The sequence below is a fragment of the Achroia grisella genome, unplaced genomic scaffold (genome assembly GCF_030625045.1).
Source record: "Achroia grisella isolate CSIRO2021 unplaced genomic scaffold, CSIRO_AGI_Agris_v1 utg517, whole genome shotgun sequence".
Lineage (NCBI taxonomy): Eukaryota > Metazoa > Arthropoda > Insecta > Lepidoptera > Pyralidae > Achroia > Achroia grisella.
Window position 1 is genome coordinate 204,804 of NW_026712910.1, and position 20,867 is coordinate 225,670.

General features: G+C 29.9%; 1 non-coding gene across 1 annotated transcript; it reads left to right on the plus strand.

Annotated features, from left to right (window-relative positions):
- Window positions 1-5,420: 5,420 nt before the first annotated feature.
- On the plus strand, window positions 5,421-5,493 carry Trnar-acg (transfer RNA arginine (anticodon ACG)). The gene has a single exon. It is a non-coding gene; the product is annotated as a tRNA-Arg (tRNA).
- Window positions 5,494-20,867: the final 15,374 nt, after the last annotated feature.

Below are 20,867 nucleotides of genomic sequence, written 5' to 3' on the forward strand. Positions count from 1 at the left end.
ATGTGTATGATACACATATCATTGTCATCAGAAATTTAAATAAGCAATATGATAAACTGAAAACATTTTCTGAAAAATATCACTTCTTTTGCATTTGGCTGGGTTGTGTTGTTCCAAAAAAAACTTACAGGAAGCTGGTATACTTTTTAGAATATTTCATGAATTATATAAGGCTGCATACATTACATCAGTTTAAATTGTTAAAAAAGATCAAATCTCAAACTTCCACAGATTGCTTGCTCCTGGCTAAACAATATTTACTCGTATATATATAGTTCTATACCTCATAAAGGCTAAAGAGAAAGTGGAAGTATGAATTCTAAATCTACCTAATCTATGCCAAGGTGGACTGTGTTATCTTTAGAAACTGGTCCTTTAGATTTTGAAATGAAATACAATATGGACTATTAAATTTTATCACTAGAAAGTATATGGATTTATGGAAATTTTAAGATTAAAAATATATAATTTGTAAGATATTTATTATGGCGATCTAATTGCTTAAACTACAAGATCATTGAGTTTCTCAAGAACTAACTGATATTCGTACCAAAAATAATATAGGGCCAACACGATAGAATCTACTACCCGTTTGACAAAAAAAATGTCGAAAACCAGTTTAAAATTGGGGAAGATTATTACCGTACCGCATACCTATCATACACAGGCAGAGTACACTCGAATTAGAAACTTCCTCCTTTATGAAGTGGATTGAAAATAAAATAACCAGTATTTAGATCACAGAGGCTGCAATTTTATGGACGTTTGATACTAGCACAAACGTAGTGGACGGCTAAGCGGCTATTGCACCGGCAGTCGGCTGAAGCGAGCTAGCCTGCTAATTGCTCGATATTGCTACATAATCGTCCCATGCCCGCATTACTCCTCTCGCTATAATTATACACTTTTCACAACACAGAATAAAACATAAAATATTGAATATTATACTTCTTTCTATTCAAAGTTCAAAGCATAGTCGAAACTCTTAAGAAAATATCTGATTTTACGTTTTTGATAATGTAATATAATTTTAAAACATTTATCTCACGATAAGTTTAATTGTCAAATTCAAGTTCAGTAATGCCCTTAGTATGAATAATGATAATAATATAATAATAGTTTTTAATTTGTACCCTAATCTATTTATGATAAAGTTTTAAAATTTAGGCGATTGTAAATAAAATTAAACGCGGCATATCATTTATTTATTAATATAAGTAAGTAAGTAATAATCATATAATTAGGTGCATTGGCATGCGTCATGGAAGGCAATGAATTACGATATATGTCTGCCATCAGCGATGATTCACATACTAATTGCTAATTCATAAACGAATAATATATTTTTAGTTAAATAGGTAATGGATGTAGCTATAAAATAAAAAAAAAACATTATTGACTCACAAAAATTTGAATAATAAGAAACTTGTAATAATAAATATTATTTAAATTTGGAATATCCTATTTGTTAATATATTAAAACTTAACATTTCCGTGTTGTGGATTAAGCAACTGAGTACCACTCACCCACGATGACTACACTCTGATTAAGTATGTGTAACATATTATATACAGTTTTTGAATTTTACGCGATCATTATTTATATGTATAATTAGTAAAAATCACGGGATCTTTTTATTATAAAAATAAAACGTGGTAAGATCCCGTGATTTTTATTAATTGTACTTTATAAATATTGTTCTCTTAGCTACAATCAACATTCAATTCAAATTCAAACTAAATCAACCAACTCATAAAAAAACTCCTTAATAATTATTAAACATCAATTACAACAAACAAGAACTATTAATTTTGTTGTATAGGTCGAAAATTTTCATTAGTGACAGCTAAATGTTACACTTAATCACTTAAATGACAATTAAAGTCAGGTAAACTATATTAGAAAATATATGAAGATACCCATATATTTAAAATGATCTCGTAAATAGATAGTTTTAGCAACAAGTGACATAATTATAATATATATCTGTGGTTACACATACATAGATGTATCTAGTACATATTCAAGCAAAAAAACGTCCATTCATGAATGAAATAATGATTTCTTCTCATTTTAAGTCCATTCTTGTTGACAGGATAACTTTGGTCTAAACATTAAAATGTATACGCATTAGGACAATAGTACTTGTTAATTATAATTGAAAAGAGTAAAGTAAATAGATTTTATATTTTGCGCTATCCATACCTATAGCCCACCTACCCGCATAGAAAGTGGAATTCTGGTGATCAGCCAATAATTGGAAACAATAGAGATAACTGGCGATAATTATCCCACTTAAAATTCCGTAAATGTTATATAAAATATTTACGCAGCATTATACTTGAATGTCCTAATTAAATTCCGATCTGATATTATTCTTTCATAACAAAAACTATTATTTTTATTGAGTAGGTACATTCGTGAGTAAATAAATATAAATATACACATATTATTCAGTATAATAATACATTTTGTTTACGTAGTGTAAGCTAAACTTTAGAACAGTTAATTTGCAAGGATTTCTATTACATTAATTTCAAAATAATAGTTAAATCTGCAGAGACATCATGACTTAGCAAAGTAACTGCTTTCTAATTAGATAATATAGAGATTGTATAATATAATACTATTTTGGCTTACCTATAGCATTTTTCAGGAAATAATTCATATCTAAAGAAATAGCTATAATGTTGGTACGAAGATTTAAATTGAAATACAACGACTTAAAAATATTGCATACGTTTGTAAAAGTCACATATATCTATATCTACGTACAGCAGGAATATAATATGAATGTTGATATTTTGTTCCATCACAATTATTGTTCTCAGACAATGGGAATATATATATCATACTAAGTGCATTATTATGTACGTACACCTAAAACTTTAGCTTTACTTAAGTTCACACACCGCAACTAAGCTGTGTAACTTAATTAATTCATAAACTAACACCCGAAGCTTCTAATTTCATACTTAGAGTTTTTGTTTTACTTGCTTAAGTAGACTGATGCCAGTAATTAGCTAATAAGACATACTTAATAATATAATTAATATTTATTTATTGTTAATTTTGCAATATTTATTATTATTTTAATTAACAATTAATAAATGTTAGTATTGACGTCTTCGGTTGTCGAAAGATTTCGCACTGCGCCTCACTTCCGGTAATCCGGGTTTGTTTTCTTGAGGTATTATAGGAGTAAGGATATTTGAAGAGAAGGAATATTTGTATTCTTAAGAATTATTATTTATACTGGACTGAATATTTTCTATGTAATATGATATATATACATACATATTTTCGAAATTTATGTATATTTATACCAGTTGTATATTACCCATAACACAAACATTTAGCTTTAGACTTGATGGTACTGTTGATATATTTCCAAGGTCATTATTGTTATTAATATTACTAAAAAGTATTGAATAAAACAGCTCAGATTCTTAAGTATACGTTATTATTCGATACGTTTATGCAAGTTTTGACGTGTAGTTATATCCATATTATATTTTATAGTCAATTAACTACATTTACGGGTATTACCTTCCAATTACAGTCTCACCTATCCCACGGCATTCTAACCCTGTACTTACTCAATCTTTATTTTACTTATATAACTTGTGCGGCTAATACCGCAAGCTATACATCTGCCGCGCAACGGTTAGCAACCCGTTACTGTTACTGCTAAGGGGGTCATATCTACTTGGTGCGGACGTCGCGTGTATCTAAGGCGTGTATACTTTCAACAGCATTAGCAAAGCAAAATCAAAGCAACCGGTACTACATAATACACTACCACAAATTATAATTAAGATTTTACATGATTTAAATTGAAACAGCGTTTAATATTTTAAATACCTAAATATATATTTGTGTTTGTTTATTATTTGTTTACCCTCAGTCATCGCATAATCTTACTTTTCCCCTATAAATAATATATTTACAACATTCATTAGCATTTTTTGCATTCACAAAACTCAGCAAATATCTTTCAAAATGAAACAGTGTAGTCAAACTTAATGGATTGAAAAAAGGTGGATAGACCTTGTAAAAAGAAGATCAAAGGCTTGGCATAAAAATTTCCTTAAGATCCCAAGTGAAAAACAGAATAAGGAATAGTCATAAACAGAGTTCTATCAATATTAAATTAATATATTCTTCATACATTAGTATTTTGATCGTCATGTAGAGAAGATTTGTTATTGGACTGCATTTATTCCGCTCTACATAAATTTCGCCAATTGCAAACCAATTTTAATTATAATTCTGGAACAATGTTCGCGTGTGATAATTTCAAGGTCTCTCTATACAATTAGATTATTGCTTTCAATGATTAAACTGATCATTAACGAAAAATACTAATGCTAAATCCGTACGAAATAGACTGAAGTTAAATTTATTATTATTGCGTGATGAATGCTGTGACTGAGAGCAGCATTGACTACATTCAGGTTTTTTGTTCGTTAATTTTTAAACATGTTGTACAAACTAAAATGAATTCCATAAAAAAAACTTTGAATACCAATAGCGTAGTAATGGCTAATAATAATATTGGAAACATTTAGAAAAATGACATTGCATTGTAGTGTGGGTATGTGAACTTATTTTATTGGATGCCATAAGCTATGTATAATACAGTATATTACTTAAATATATGAGTTAAAGTCAGATTCACTTTTATATAAATGCCACTACTATTTTTCATTGCCGATACTTGGGGCAGTATAATATACTACAATATATTTAACTTCATCCACACATACCTCTAACATCCTAATACGACACAATCCAAGGATTTTTTTCAAATAAATGTATAGATACATTATACAAAAGTCAAAAGTATGAGATACACAAGCAAGCAGCTCTTGAACTCCAAATGCATGATAAAAACATCTTTAGAAAATTCATTATTCGAGGAGCTATAAACTGTAATGTAAAAGCTCGAAATATCTCATTTTAATTTAGCTTCAATATAGATACGTTGCTGCTACATTAGACATAAGAGCTACTAAATGTAAACTAAGAATTCTCGTATTTCTATTATTAACTCAATGTTTAATTCTATACTTAACTAGCGGAGCTTGAATGTAAAGAACATAAAGCGAGTGGATTCTAACCCTACCTCCTCATACCTATTTCATTATAAGTACAAAATAAAAGTCAATGCAGACTTGCAAAAGACGTGGATAAATTTTTTTGTAATATATTTATATTACAAAAAAACTTATAAGCAATGTTCCTTAAAGTATACCTTAGATTGGACATAAATTATTAGCACATATTGGTTTCAACCATGCTGTTGACACTCCATTGAAATTACAATAAAACCCATTTCTTATTGTTATGATTACGATATAATAATATACTAGTATGTAACATGATAAGGGAAGTTTATTTCAAAGAAACAGACACTGGTCCTGTGGCGCAACGGATAACGCGTCTGACTACGGATCAGAAGATTCCAGGTTCGAATCCTGGCAGGATCGCATGTTATACATTTTTGTTTGTGAATATTATAATTTACCTACTTTTAAAGGTTTAAAAAAACAAATTTTATATTTCTAATTTCTCAATCTCACCAAAATCGATATATTTATAAACCGACGAACTAAAGTATTAATCTGGAAGTTTCAATGTAGGGCGTCCTCCGTATTTTCATTTATCTGGATGAATGCTCCTATGATGATCATTATGATTATGATCATTTATATGGATGAATGTTGGACCTAAAGAACTTGTAATGAGATGAAGCCGTTTTTTTTTTTATTTATATTTTTTTTTTTAATTATAAAAGTAGATAGATTGATTCTTTTTGAGATTTTGTCCAATATAACGCAAGTTTTAAATCTTAAATTACCTTTAAATTACCCTAATTACCCTATTTTAATTTTATTCTAACCAGCATTCCACACAAATCATTTTAGTGCCATCTAAGTATTTCACAATGTATGTATTATGAAATATTAAATTTATAAATGTAAACGTATTGATAGAATCTTACACTAATGAAGTTAAAAAAATAAACAGGACTTGTCAATGGCTAAATACATTACAGTGGAACAAGACCATCCTTCCGCACTATTTACAGTACAATGAGTGCTAATGAATTCGATTATCCACCGAGAATCCTCTCTTCTCCGGCTTCCGACGATTCAAGAGAATTACTATTTTCAACTGTCTGTTTACAACAATGCTCTATTTCAAGGTGACAAGATTCAATTTCAAATGAGATATATAAGAAAATATCTGCTCTTTGACTAATGTCGCCCGAGACATTTCCGAGTAAATTGAACGACCTGTTTTACCGTTTGTAAGAGCTACAGCGAATAAAGAGCTCATGCAAATACAGCCTTCTTCGATAAATCATATAGCATGATGTTTAAAATTTGTTTTTGTTTGTACAGTAACAAATTGTATAATAACGTTCAATTGCATTTATATAACGCGAACAACAATACAATGAAAATACTTTTACAGCAAGATTATTGTTATATAAAAGCACACCTATTCCTTCGTCTTCAAATACGTATCTACATACATTTTCACGGAATAACTTCAACGAAATCTTATCAAAGGATTCAGAATGTGCACGAGTTATTTGGTATAAATATTGTATCAAATATTGTTGAATATTGGAAATGTTTACCCGTATGTGATTCTTAAATGTATTTTCTCGTAATTCTTTACAAATACTGTCGAATACAAATATTCAGTTTAAACCTTATGATCAATAAATCTTTAAAATGTAAATATATTTTATAGCTTCGGAAGAATTTACTGTTAGATGCAGATAAATAGGATTAAAATTTAAAGAAGGTAACAACCGGGGAGGAGAATAAGGTATATTCGCAATTAATTCATCTGTTTAGTCCAGGATCTTAACATCGTTTGTAGTCGCCGCTTTCCTTTCGCATGAATTTCTATCAATAATTTATTATTCAGAATCGATATTTTAATCTACTAATATCTTCGATTTCGTTTTTTGCGCTTGATTTTTAACATGTTACCATATTCATAATCGCCTTTGACTGTTTTATACCCTTCATCAACTTTTTTTGGTTTTAGTACTTGTAAAATTTCGTATGTACCGTTAATTGGCTAGTCCTAGTAAACTGACAGTACGTAATTTTATGTACCTGTATGTCCCGCTGCTTCATCAAAATAATTACATATTAATCACATTCGTGATGTTGACGTATATCTTAGACTGCCAATGGTTGAAACCTGTTAATTTATATTCGTATCGCTTCACGTTATTTAGGAAACGTTGAGGAATCTGTGTAACGGTTTCCTTACCTGTAACTCCGGTATTGAGATCCAGAATGACAGGCTACTACTGTTTACGCATTTTTGCCGTTCACTATACAAACATAAACGATTAAGATTTACTTGTGAGTGGTATAGAAAATGAGAAGTAATCATGTTCTATAATTTTAAATATATATTATAAACATGAACTCTAAGATTAGTTCTAGTTCCTGTATGTAGTTGAGAAAATATGAATGAATAATTGCCTTTTATTCCTTTAGTGTTGGCCCAATAAAGTATAATAAAATCAATATTATATTATTTAATTATTGGCCAATTTCAGTTAAGCATAATCATTTACTAGATAATACAATTATCATTTATGGAAAGTGACACCACATCTAAATACTTATTTTTATAAGGAAGGCACACAGATGTTGTTAAATACCTAGATTTATATTAATTATTAGTCGGGAAGTATTGAAATTTAGAATTATTTGTACAACACTGCGTAGGTATAGGTGTCTCCCTTCACAAAACGACCTTGCATCGTCGAAGGCTCGCTGTCGTTCACCTCGCAGGAATGCGAACGTAATGCAGCTTTGTTGACGAATAAGATAAACTCTCAGAAGGATAATGTAAGACATCTTAAATTTCGGTAAAGATGGCGCCGCAAGCATTTGACGCGACGAAACCCTAATCCCTATTTAAAGGATTACTGTAGTTTATACTGTAAGTATATTCATTGTCTAATAAAAGCATTAAACTAGTAATTTTATCAAAATTATTTTATAGATATCTACATATAGGCTAATAACAATTTTTAAACTAAAACAAATTGGCTTTATATAACACTTAAATATAAATGTGAATATTTATAGGCAGAGGAAGATCGAAAAAAATATAGATGGAGGGTGTGAAAGATGATATGGCAAGAAAGGGACATCTCAAAAGACATCACGAGATGTCTGCTAATAGGGATGAATAGAAGAAAAAAATACACCGACCCCAATTAAATGGGGTAAGGGAGAAATAGATAATGATACCACTATCGAATATAAATTATTTCCATAACTAGAAAGTTTTACAATTAGAAGAAAAAATAAGCAATATACTATTCATTAATTAATGCTTAATAGTGTGAGTACAATATGCCTGCACTGAACAGAAACAAGAACTTAACTAGAATGAAAAGGGAAAAATGTATTTTACCTGTACTGAAAAATACTCTTAAATACAATTAGTAAGTAATCACACACACATCAAAATGTAAGTCCGCTTTATTAAAGCACATTTTCTCTGTTATTTGTCTAGTCTATGTTATTTATGATTCTGTATACTTCTATATAATACATTATTATTTATTAAGGCTGATAATTATGTATTTACTATATCGTATTCATATTTAAATATGAATACAATTGAATTTCAAAGTAATTGCAATACCTGTTAAAATATTATTAATATGTTAAAATATATTTCGGAAAATTTTTGAATTGAACAAGTGCAAAAAACATATTTAGAGAAAATAGTCTTTTTCTCTCTAGTAAGGCACAATTTTTTTATCAATAGTAACAAATAACACACATATATATATACAATAACTTGACTTACTTAAATACTGTAATGCTTTAGGTCATTAAAAATGGAAACAATATCAAAAAATGAAATAACTAGTCAGCACAGAAAAAGTAATAAGACTCAGTCCCAAAGCAATTATCGAAAGCAAGCTCTGAAAAATTACAAAATACTGAGTAAATGGAAGTCGAGCTTAATAATATTTTTATAGAGACTCTTTCGAAATATATTCTTTAGATACAAGAAAAATAGTATAATTACACTACAATTAGAAGAATCTAATTAATTAGAAACTTAACTGTTGCAATTTTGCACCTTAAGTCGTTTACTGTACATGTTTGTATACAAACATTTTCACTTTTTGAATATATCCTGCCGAGGCAAGTCTTTCACAATATTGATACAAGGAAACAATAAGGATGGAAATCCGTTACGATAACGTGATTATGTTTTTGTTTACTTCATCGTATTCAATGAATTTGTACCGAAACGTCATCGTCTGCTTCTTACTTATTCCATTCCTTTTTGGTCTCTTCTTCAGCACTTATAACCATGCAGATTCACATGTAATACTTTAAAATATTTATCTTTATCTTTTAAATATTGTCGGTATAAACTGGAACAAGTTTATACCGAAACGTATATCACATAATTTTTTATAGAGTTAAATATAGTTAGTTATACAAAATCGAACTTGGTCAATACATAATAATGTTATGTAAAATTTCAAACAGAGTAGAATCTCAATTAGACCCTGTTTTTGTTGGTACGTATAGAGAAGTAGACGATTTTGCCGAAACTAAACAGATATTGTTTTTCTTTTTCAAATAAATAAGCTTCCGTGTTAGCCAACTACAAATTCATGTATTGTGAGCTGTAATTGACGTGCATCACACATATGCTATGCTTATAATTATATTTTTGGTTTGTATTACTAAATGGATACTTAATACTTTAATTGGTGTTCTTTAAATAGAATATTTGAGAATTCTTCAAGTTATTAAGCTGTCATAAAGTCTCAAATATAAATAACATTAATTTCTTATTATACACTTTCTACGTAGTCGACCTCCAAGTGGAACGTAGTCGCAGTACGAACCGGTCTCGTACGAGTCGAAATAATGAACTATTGCATCAATTGTTAATCATAATTTGTGATTGTATTGATCAATCGCCTATGATTGTAACAATCGAACCGACAGGCATAGGTGATAAAGTAGTAAATTAATACGACTTGAATTGTTACATAAATATTTTTTTCCTTGGATGTGCTTAATATATTATTATAGTCTTCCGAGGTGTTATCAAACGAGAAAATTTGTGTTTTTTCTTTATGTGTGTTAAAATTTTACATAAAATGGCACGAAAAATTACGTATATTTTTCAGAAAATATGTTGTGAAATTTTATATATTAACTTGTTTATAAAATAAAAGATGAACTAATGAATAGAAGACGCTTTATTTATTGTGGTGGTTTTATATAATATTTCTTTAATTTTCTTTTACTTTTTTATATAACTCAATTTACGTCTTCTAAAATCTAAGACTATAAAAGCTAAGATATTGTAGTGTGCTGTCTTTTTCTAGTAGAATGAGTAATAAATATGAATATTATTCTGTGATAAGTACTATGATTTGATCTCATGGCAAGCTGATTTCGAAGAACGGTCGTCATACACGAAAGTTTATGTAAGAAGCCTATCGACATTCAAACCAGAACTACTATAGCACTCACTTTGCACAACATCATATCGCTTGTTATGCAACTCTCAAATTCTAATTGTCATATCATAGAGTAACAATACCGGTTACACCCGATGTCAAAATTAATCATGCTTATTCATAGTGCCTTTGTGTTAGTGATCCATAATCCACATTCAAATAGATTATGGTTTCAAAATTGATGTAGGTACAACTAGGCATGTGAAAAATAAACGATTATGGTAATAATCGATTTTATTTAACTATAGTATTATTTCAAGAAATCGATTAATGAATAATCATTCTTTTTACAATCCATTATTTTGCTCTAGCAAACAAGATACATTTTACGGTCTACTAAAACACCCTTGCGGTTTAAAAATTAAGACTAACAAAAAAACATGTTATTTTGTGGGAGAAGGGACCCAAAACCAAAAAACCCAAAGAAACAATCGATTGAATAATTAATAATCGATTACCAGAAAGTCACAGCCCTAGTACCTACAACTAGTCATGTGGTTGTGAGAACATGCAATAACGCTTGCAAGAGAACACCAACGTCAAGATAATATATTATACAAAGTTATTCGTCGGCATGGCCACGGTTCGTTTAAGCAAGCTAAGACGATATTCGAGCCAAATTATTACAACAAAGAATATATAAACAGCACATTTAATTAGTTAATGAATAATTTATTTTTCAATATTATTTTTTCATCTTATTTACTTCGATATTTTCTATAATACAGAATAGACATTGCTTAAACAATTCCACCTACTTTTATTAGGATTTACATTTAATATTTAACCAATAACTAAGAAGGAGTTACCTTCTTAATTACATTAAGTACAAAATACATATTGAATACTATAAACCACAAATGTTATTTGTAGAACTCGAGAGCATAAAGTTTGGCCGTGAAAACATTTTACAAAATAGGTAAATGTCTAGCAATAAGTCATGAAACGTGTATAACAAATTTGCCATTTACCGAACAAAAAATGCATACTTATGGACTGAACGCTAGTTACGAAATGTATATCGTGAAATCGGACTAGTTATACGCCTACTTAACTCGGCAAAGTGAGTTTACAGGTTTATGTGCCATACGTCAACTATCAGACAACATCGCTTTCAGCTATCCAGTTATTAAGATTATACACACTAGTAGTTATTACGATTGTATTCTATTATATACTCGTTTGTCTAGTCATATTGTATTTAAATGGGTATTGCACTACTGAGATTATTTGTTAATAGCATAATCATGGTAATTTAAAGTGTAATAAATGTTAAAACAGGAAAACCCACTTTATATTACAAGTATAGATAAAGTAGTTGATAGTCAAGGTGATAGTCACCTACCAAGAGGGTAGTAAACCTAACTCGTTAACCACCCTAACAATAAAAAGTCGTCAATAAATAAAAATAAAAGAATACCAAGACATGGGGATAGACTCTAGACTCTACACGTTGCAGTAGAATATGCTCTTCGACATTACGTGTATTCTTCAAGTGATTCGTGACAACGTGGATAGTTACATGCTTCACCCGTACATTTTTAGACAGCAAATAGTATTTATGTATTTATACAAACAGAACATTATTTACGCTACTTGAATAGCAAACTAGTTGTAGCTCAACCTGATGGAATGTGGTACTAGTTTAAACCGCATTTTTAACAATTCTAACATTTCACCTAAACCTTCAATATGCGTGTAAGCAGTAAACATTGATTGGAAATATTACGTGATATCTTGCAACACTTGGGTGTCCCAATTACGCTTAGGGAAGTGGTAAACGACAGCGCTCACGCATAGTCCAACTATTTCAAAATTAATCAAATAACACAGCATTCTATTGAAGGAAGTTAAAACAAATACTCTCACGTATCTAATAGTCAGTAAGCACACCTCGAAATACGTGACTACCATCCGCCATACGTGTTGTTATCGATAAAATTTTCTTTCTACATAAACATTTTAGATACACGTCTTTTTTTGCAAAAACAAATAAATAGATGTTCTTTTCTAATTACTAATTATGAAATTTAAAATTAATTTATAATAAGATTTTATTCAACGATAAACAACTTTTAGAATAATAATAGTTTTAAATATCATAATAATAAAAGTTGTAAATGAGAGTATACTGCCTTGTTATAAAGAATCATCACGACATTAAAAAATGTATTACTGCTTCTTAAGCGGATTTAAGTAATAAAACTATGACAGTGTTCATTCTCGTAGACAATATCTCGGATTATCGTTGCGTTATTTCTTAATGAATGGAATTTAAACTTTTCTTGCAAATAAAGGGAAAGCATACATACTCGATTAAGTGAAAATAAATAAACTATTAGAGGAAGTTAGTTGTATGAGGTCGGTGGAACATTCGACTGTGGTTGGGATACCAAGATTGCCTATGTGGCTCACCGAACCGAACTTTAGCTTAATATTCCATTTGACGCTCAGGTTCAATAAGTTTATTTACCGGTATTGCTTGCTTATGCAATACCGATAAACAGACTGATTGAACTTCAGCTATCTTACACTTCATAATGTAAATAAATTGTAACTAATATAAATCTTTGCTTTATCAATAATTTTCGCTATCCAGCTCTGACTATAAGAATATTGCGTATGGTATCCTATCTTATTGTGTATAATAAAATTTAGTATTTATTTAGTACTTCAAGAAATATGTATAGTTTTATGGAAAATCCTAAGGATGTAAAAAGTGTCCTTTGCCAAAAATCATTCAGTGAAGATTTTTAGTTCCTTAGCAGGGACTAGCAATGAACTCAAAATAGGGCCAACACAATAGATCTTCAAAGTTCTATAGGCTCTATAGTCTATGAAGCTCAAATAACGTAATAAATTATAAAAAAAAAAAGATAACCCACACAATTTATCTAATAGGCTTAGAATCCCCTAACTCCCGACTCTATTAGTCAAAGTGAAAGGCCAAAATGTTGCGAAACACGTGAGTCGAGTACGAATTTTTAGCTCTTTACGCAAAAAAACTTACGTACTTATCTATTATTAAGCCAAATCTTTACTGAGTCTTTCAGATCTCAGATTGAAGCAGCACTTTATTATTCCGGTGCCGTCCAGCAACCACTACCAGAATAACAAACGTTAACACTACACAACCATTCGCTAAAGAAACTGGCGATATCACCACTTTCCAACACCCATAGAATACAAACTAACGAGCTTACTACCTACAATATTAATCATGCACTCACTGTAGAATCATCGGTTTTGAATACTTTCCTGATAATATTATATTGATACAATATGAAATGTATATTATAAAATAATAATTAAGTAAAGCTGAATCACTCACACGCCACCATTTCGTCGTCTCAAACTAAACAGAGCTGGTACTATGGATTCCTACTAGACAACTGATAGAAATATTACTTTGAACGAACATACACTTATAATAAAAATAAAAATCTGATGTAAATGTTTATGATATGACAATCGAATTCGAGACAGTCGGAAATATTATCATTTAATAATTGTTATAGTTTTATATTAGACACCTGACCTATCAACCGAACGGATTTGTTTCTATCACCTTTAGATTAGTTCAAGTGATACTTTATTGGTTAAAATAGTAATATCGATAATATTAGTTTCATTTGAAAATTTGTTCTATATATCTACTTGTACTTATAAAATAGCCATAGCTAGTGTAGACAAGGTATTCTACACGTGACGCTACGGTCGCTCCTAAATTAATCAATATTGACTTGAAATTGCTCAAGGAGTTTCTACAGAAGAGCAGGAATTACGTAACTTTATGAGAAACAAAATGTATGAGACTGATTTATAAATATGCTTGACGATATGACCCATCGAAAGCCACATGGAAGTCTATTTATCTATGATAGCTCAGAATATATTTTTTGCTAACGATATGTTACTTTGTATAGAGCCCGTGCACTTAAATATCGTTTTCATTTCATAATATATAGCGACAGATTGATTACTGCAATGAAAGTAAAATTTATTTAAACACTTTGTGCTTTTACTTCACTAATAAAAAGGTGGTGGTTACTTTCTCAGAATTTATTAGTTTACTTGTCTTCTTTGATAATTCAAAAACATAAAGTAATAATGAAATAATCCTATAGCGTGGAGTATATTGATTTACGTTGATATTAATAAGTCCTAACATTATTCAGTGGATAAACAAATGTATAAGTCTACAATAAAACACAAGATTCTTAGGATATAACAATATTTAAAAGTGTGTATATATATATATACTACCTATATGTTTGTAATCTAATAACACAAAAAATGTTCTTATTATTCAACATGATCTTTTTTGTAATCTTACCTAGCAGGTGAATTTATAGAAATAAATTTTGTTATAACTAATTTATTTCAGGTAATAAAATTAAATAAAAATACAATACTGTAATTTAACAAGGATAAATATTACCTTATAACCTTACGATGGTAATCACAGATGAAGTAGTAACTATAACCTGTCGACAGCGGTAACCGTAAAACTCAACATATTATCCACATTGTTGAAAATATATATGTTTCATTCCAATGTGCTAGAACGATCCCTGTTAGATTACATAAACCTCTGTTTACCAGAAATGTAAATAACGTAGTGTCTAAACTGACAATTCATAAATTTACCTAATTAGAGTTCACGAAATTGAATCTAGTTTACATCAAAACTGAATACGAAATACACAAATAGTTTATTCATGTCACTAATTTTACCCACCTCCCTCATCAAGAACATGTGCATGAATATCCTCGTATGTTTACACGACTATCTACCTATGAGATGATGATACTAAATGCAAAACACGTTAATACAGCCGTGATTGTTTGAACATACAAATACGAGTACACGAATTCAGGTTGTTTCTATTCAATTTACAGGCGACAACATACTCTATGTGCCTGGATTGTCGAAGTTTCTCAGCGACTGCATACCACGATAAACCCTCAAGGTTGCCAAACAATTTAAATCTATGTAACACTAAAATCGTTTGCACGTACAACGAACGAAAAAAAAAACTGTAGACACGAAATGCAATTCTGTGCTAACGACTACCTGCGGCGTAATATTTATTATGATTCAGCTACAGGAACAACCGTGATTTATCAACCGCGAAGACATAAAAGATAAGCAAAGATATATTTTTAGAAAATGAAAATATGCTCTGAAATGAATATGGCATTTATTAGAAATGTTGATGAAATTAACAATGTAGCCTAAACTGAAATGAATCGGTTTTTATATGTATATAAATTCATATTAATTTTTGATATTATAGAGAGCAGTGGAAGAGAATGACATACTGCGCCGACCCCAAATAATGGGATAAAGGCAAGGCAATGATGATTAATTTTTGATATTAAATGTTTAATAATAATAACATTACATAATAAAGAAAATAACATATGATATTTCTATAATTGAAAACAAATGCTAAATTATAACAGTGTAACGCTTTTAACTACTGTAAAAAAGTAGCAGCCCTGCCTGGCGTTGGCATCCGTGTCCTGAATCTAAGACCGTAGGCATCTACATTTACTTTGGCATAGTACGGGATCCTTAAGCTTCTTTCTACACTCATTGTATTTTCAATATAAACTCGACGTTCGTAGAAAGCTTAGCATCTTTTGAAATACTATATAATACACGGAATTAAATTGGTTTAATGTTGGTATTACATATTACATATACGTACAAGATTTTTATTTTCTAACCTGATTTAAAAAATTCTTAGTTCTGCTTGTTTTGAAAAGTACGATTAATTTACTATGTACTACATGTTAGTATTTATATTCAGTGCTTAGATGATGAGATATGTCTATAAGTAAAAGGCACTAAAATATTATTTTAAACATTTAGTATAAGACAAATTCTAAGTACTTAGTGCATAGTTATATAAGAATTTGTCTCTCGAATATTGCAAACATTTGCAAATCTGAGTACAATTTGAAAGGTTACGTAAAGCTTTATTTTAGATCATTATTAATTAGAATTCATCATCATCATCATCATCGCAGCCCGGAAGACGTCCACTGCTGGACATAGGCCTCCCCCAAAGATCTCCACGACGATCGGTCCTGCGCTGCTCGCATCCAATGCCTTCCCGCGATCTTGACCAGATCGTCGGTCCACCTTGCTGATATAGTGTAATAATAATTAGAATTATTATTACTTTACTATTCATAACGTTATAAATTAAATTCTTTCTCGATTCTGTGCTTTTTTATAGCTTCTCATTTCCTCTATCATTATTTCATTTTCTTACGCAACAAATGCACACAGTTTCGTGTCATCTAATTTCTTCGTTATCATCATTGCCTTCTTTATAATAATAATAAAACTCTTTACTGCACTCTAAAAAAAGTATAAAAAGAACAGTTTGTTAGAATGCCTATAACAAAAGATGGCCTTATCGCTATAAGCAATCTCTGACAGACACAACTTATTATTGTTTATATAGGTATTTATAGTACGTGTTATGTTGTATGTTTTTATATATGTGTGTATAATGTAACAAATATAATTTTAAATTTGTAAGCGACACAACATATAGCTATATTTATATTACAAAGAGATAGAAACTCGAAAATAAGATTCGAAACTCTCGATGTAGTACTTTATTTTACGGTTTTAATTTTCCATGGCACTGAACTTTCTGCCCTTTTTAACAACTGTGTAACCATAACCTGTAATTAGTGTTTCATGCCAATTTATTCTGATGTTCACTGGTATGGTGTATCACTTGTATTACAAGTAGTTTTAAGTTACAATTCATATTGTATGTAGTATTACTGAGCCTTGAACTTTTCGATGCGATCCGACTGCATGCCGCCCGACAGTTATAAATAGGTACTCGATTTCGATATTGAATATATAGCTTTTGTGCAATAACTGGTATAAAATTCAATAAGAAAAGGAGATGTATAATAACGAATTTTTATATTTATAAAATTACTAAGTACATACAATATATGGTATTTGTGACAGTATAAAAATGAAAAATTTCTAGTTACAATAGATTCGCCGCTGCTTCATTATTTATATAATCTCATTAATTATATTTATTATTCATTTCATGCAAAATTACATAACGCTATGTAACTTTGCGTGAAATGAGTCGTGAGGTCCTTGACCGACGTTTTTTAATTAATAAAGTAATGTTCAAGGTTAGAAATCCGTATAGGTTAAACGGGTGTTAAAATTCAGAATTTTAAAAATAACCTTCATTTTTTATATGAATGCTTTCACTTATAAATTATTACTAGGTATATGAATATCCTACATTTTAATCGAGTTATTGTTATATATTTAGTCTTATTTTAAAACAAGAGGTATGCATTATGACATGATGGTTTCTGATTGAGATATTGTAAGAAAATATTTCGACTTAAACAGTTCTGTTTGGCTTTGACCACCTACATAACACGAGCATTGGTAGTGAGAAAGGTTAAAGTGTTACATTTGAACTAATTATATGTGCTTAGTTTTAATACGAGTAAAATAACCTACCATAAATATAGAAATAAAACAAAATAAAACCTAAAACAATAGAAACTTTATATCAATTTAATTTACTAAAAAGAAGCTAGGGTCATTTCTAACTGAAACAATAAATTTCAAAAGAGCTAGCAGTGCTACAATTTACAGCTGCAAATAAGAGAACCATCTCGCTTGATGTGAGTGACTGGACAAAAATTAAGCACAAAAGTGCGCTCTATAAAAGTAACTGCACCGCTCTTTCTGTGGTTCTGTACAAACAGCAGGCATCATCGGCCCGCTGTCTCGTTAGCCCCATTCAACTCCTCGCTTCCATGGACTTTAGAAACTGCGACCTTTTTTGTTGTTCATTCGGCTGTTGCCATTTTTATTTTTATCCCGCCTTTAAAATTTCTATTGGACCGTGATACAAGTTAGGCGTTACTTTGTTCGAATTCACTTGACGTCGAATACTGAACAAAACTCAATTTGGTTGAGATGAAAAAAGTATTAGCATTACTATGCAAATTTTAATAAAGTCACTCTGTAATTTACAAAACAAAATGTCAACAGATATATATATAGATCAGTTAGATATAAATTATCTAATGGATTTGAATAAAATAAATATATTAAGTAGGCAGGTTGGATCCTATGGTTTTACATATAATATTATATTATCTGTGGTTTTAACAAACCTTTAAGCTTTATCGACAATAAGGTAATTTTTGTAGTGAGAAGAAAGAAATCGAGTTTGTAAATGTAAATTGACATTCTTAGATCTGTACGCCATTGGCCTAACTAAATATGACTAAAGGTCAGAGGTCAGCGATGAACATACTTTAGTATAACAAAACTTGTTTTTTTTTTGGTTAAACAACTGTTGTCTGTAGTTTATATTATAAGTATTGTATTATAGCTATATTCCGCGGGCAAGTTCGAGAAGGAGATACAAATAAAACGGCTATCCAGAACCGGTTAGCCTTGTAACGTACGCTCGTGCCCATATCCTTCTGTATTTTGAATTCATAACTGACTAGAATTTGGCTAGTTGCCGTATTACCTATCCACATAGGTCAATAGCGATGTTTTCTCCTTGAATACTTTGAAACTTAAAAAGTATTAATAACTAATTGAGCCCGCGACTTTGTACATATGTAACATTTTTGATTGTAAATTGATTGTAATAGACTAAACTATAGGTTAATGAAGCTTACCACAATACATTTGAGGAAATTTCATTCAAATTGGATAAACCGTGTCTGAGATTAACGCGTACAGTCAAACAGACAAAAATTCTGACAGATGACATCGGGACATGATTTCGGATTGTATTTTCGTTGATAATTAATATAATTGCACCCAATATTAGTATTTCTCATATATCATGTACAAACAGCAATTGATTACATTTTTGTTATATGTAGGTATAGGTAAACATTTGAATTTAAAATACTAATATAAACATTAAATAGAGTAATGGGCCAATTATCTTATTCTCCAAATCGTGTAGGATTCCTTCTAAGAAACCGTCACCCGTTCAAAAATTGAGACTTCTTACGAGAATTACGAAAATAATGGAAATGTCTATATTACAGTGAGCTCGTCGAATTAGATAATATGTAAACGATATCGCATAACATACAATACACGATAAACTCTTTCTTCTTTGAAGGTTATGAATTGTACCAGTGTTGTAGGCACTTAATGAATAAATAACGATTATTTTTAAAACTAGTATAATAAGGAAGCCATGACTTCAGCGATACGGCTATGGCAACAAAAAAAGGAATTCAATAGCAAAGTTTATTAATAAACAAAAAATACTTAACGAGCATTCAATATATTTTTCTTTGGTCCCCGTTGTAATATATCTAAATTTACCTTTTCTTAAAGGTTATAATACACCAAATTTAGCACAATGGATTTGATTAAGCGTCCGTTATTTTGAAAATATTTCTTCGATATTCAAAATATTTTTATAAAATAGATATACTTTATATCTTCTAGAAGTACTATTTCTAGTTTAATTACGATGTTAACGGTGTTTCCATGACTTGTCCAGACAAGTAGTCAGAAATATTAATTAATTCATAAAGTTGTTTTTATTGCCTATATATATATCGAAGTCATAATATCTCAAATTTTTATTTTTTTTTTTTTTTTTATATATCTACTACTTTATAAAACTATACGAAAAAAAACCTTGCTTCGGAATTCCCAGGGAATGGAATGATCTAATACCAGGTAAACAGTGCCTTTTGACCGGAGTCACGGTTTATACGGTGTAACAAAAGCTTTCAGTGACTCAATATCGCACAGGTAGATTTTTAAATATATGACTTTGAGAATATCCCATTATAGACGTTTAAGCGATATCCCTAAACTGAAGAGTTGGCCCATAAATCGTCTGTTTAAAAATAAAAAGATATTTCGTTCCATAATGCGCCATTTTAGTGTTAAAAATCAACGGTACAAATACTAAGTATTGTTAATATTGAAGGATAAATATTGTCGTCATTCCGGGTCTCTCAATAAGTTTCCGGTTTTTTTTTTTAAATTCAAATAAAGAACTATACCTTCAATACAATGAAAAAAGTATTGTTTTTAATTATTGTGAAGCGTGGGAACTGATATTTTGTACTTACATACATACTAGCTAGATACGAGTATATACTCACCTAGCTATTCTAAACAATGCTAGATTTGCATAAGTAATTTGGAATGTATTTAAATAAGTTGCAAATTAAGAACTATACCTAATGGTTACAAGACTACAATAGATGTGCTAGATTATACTATAATATTATAAT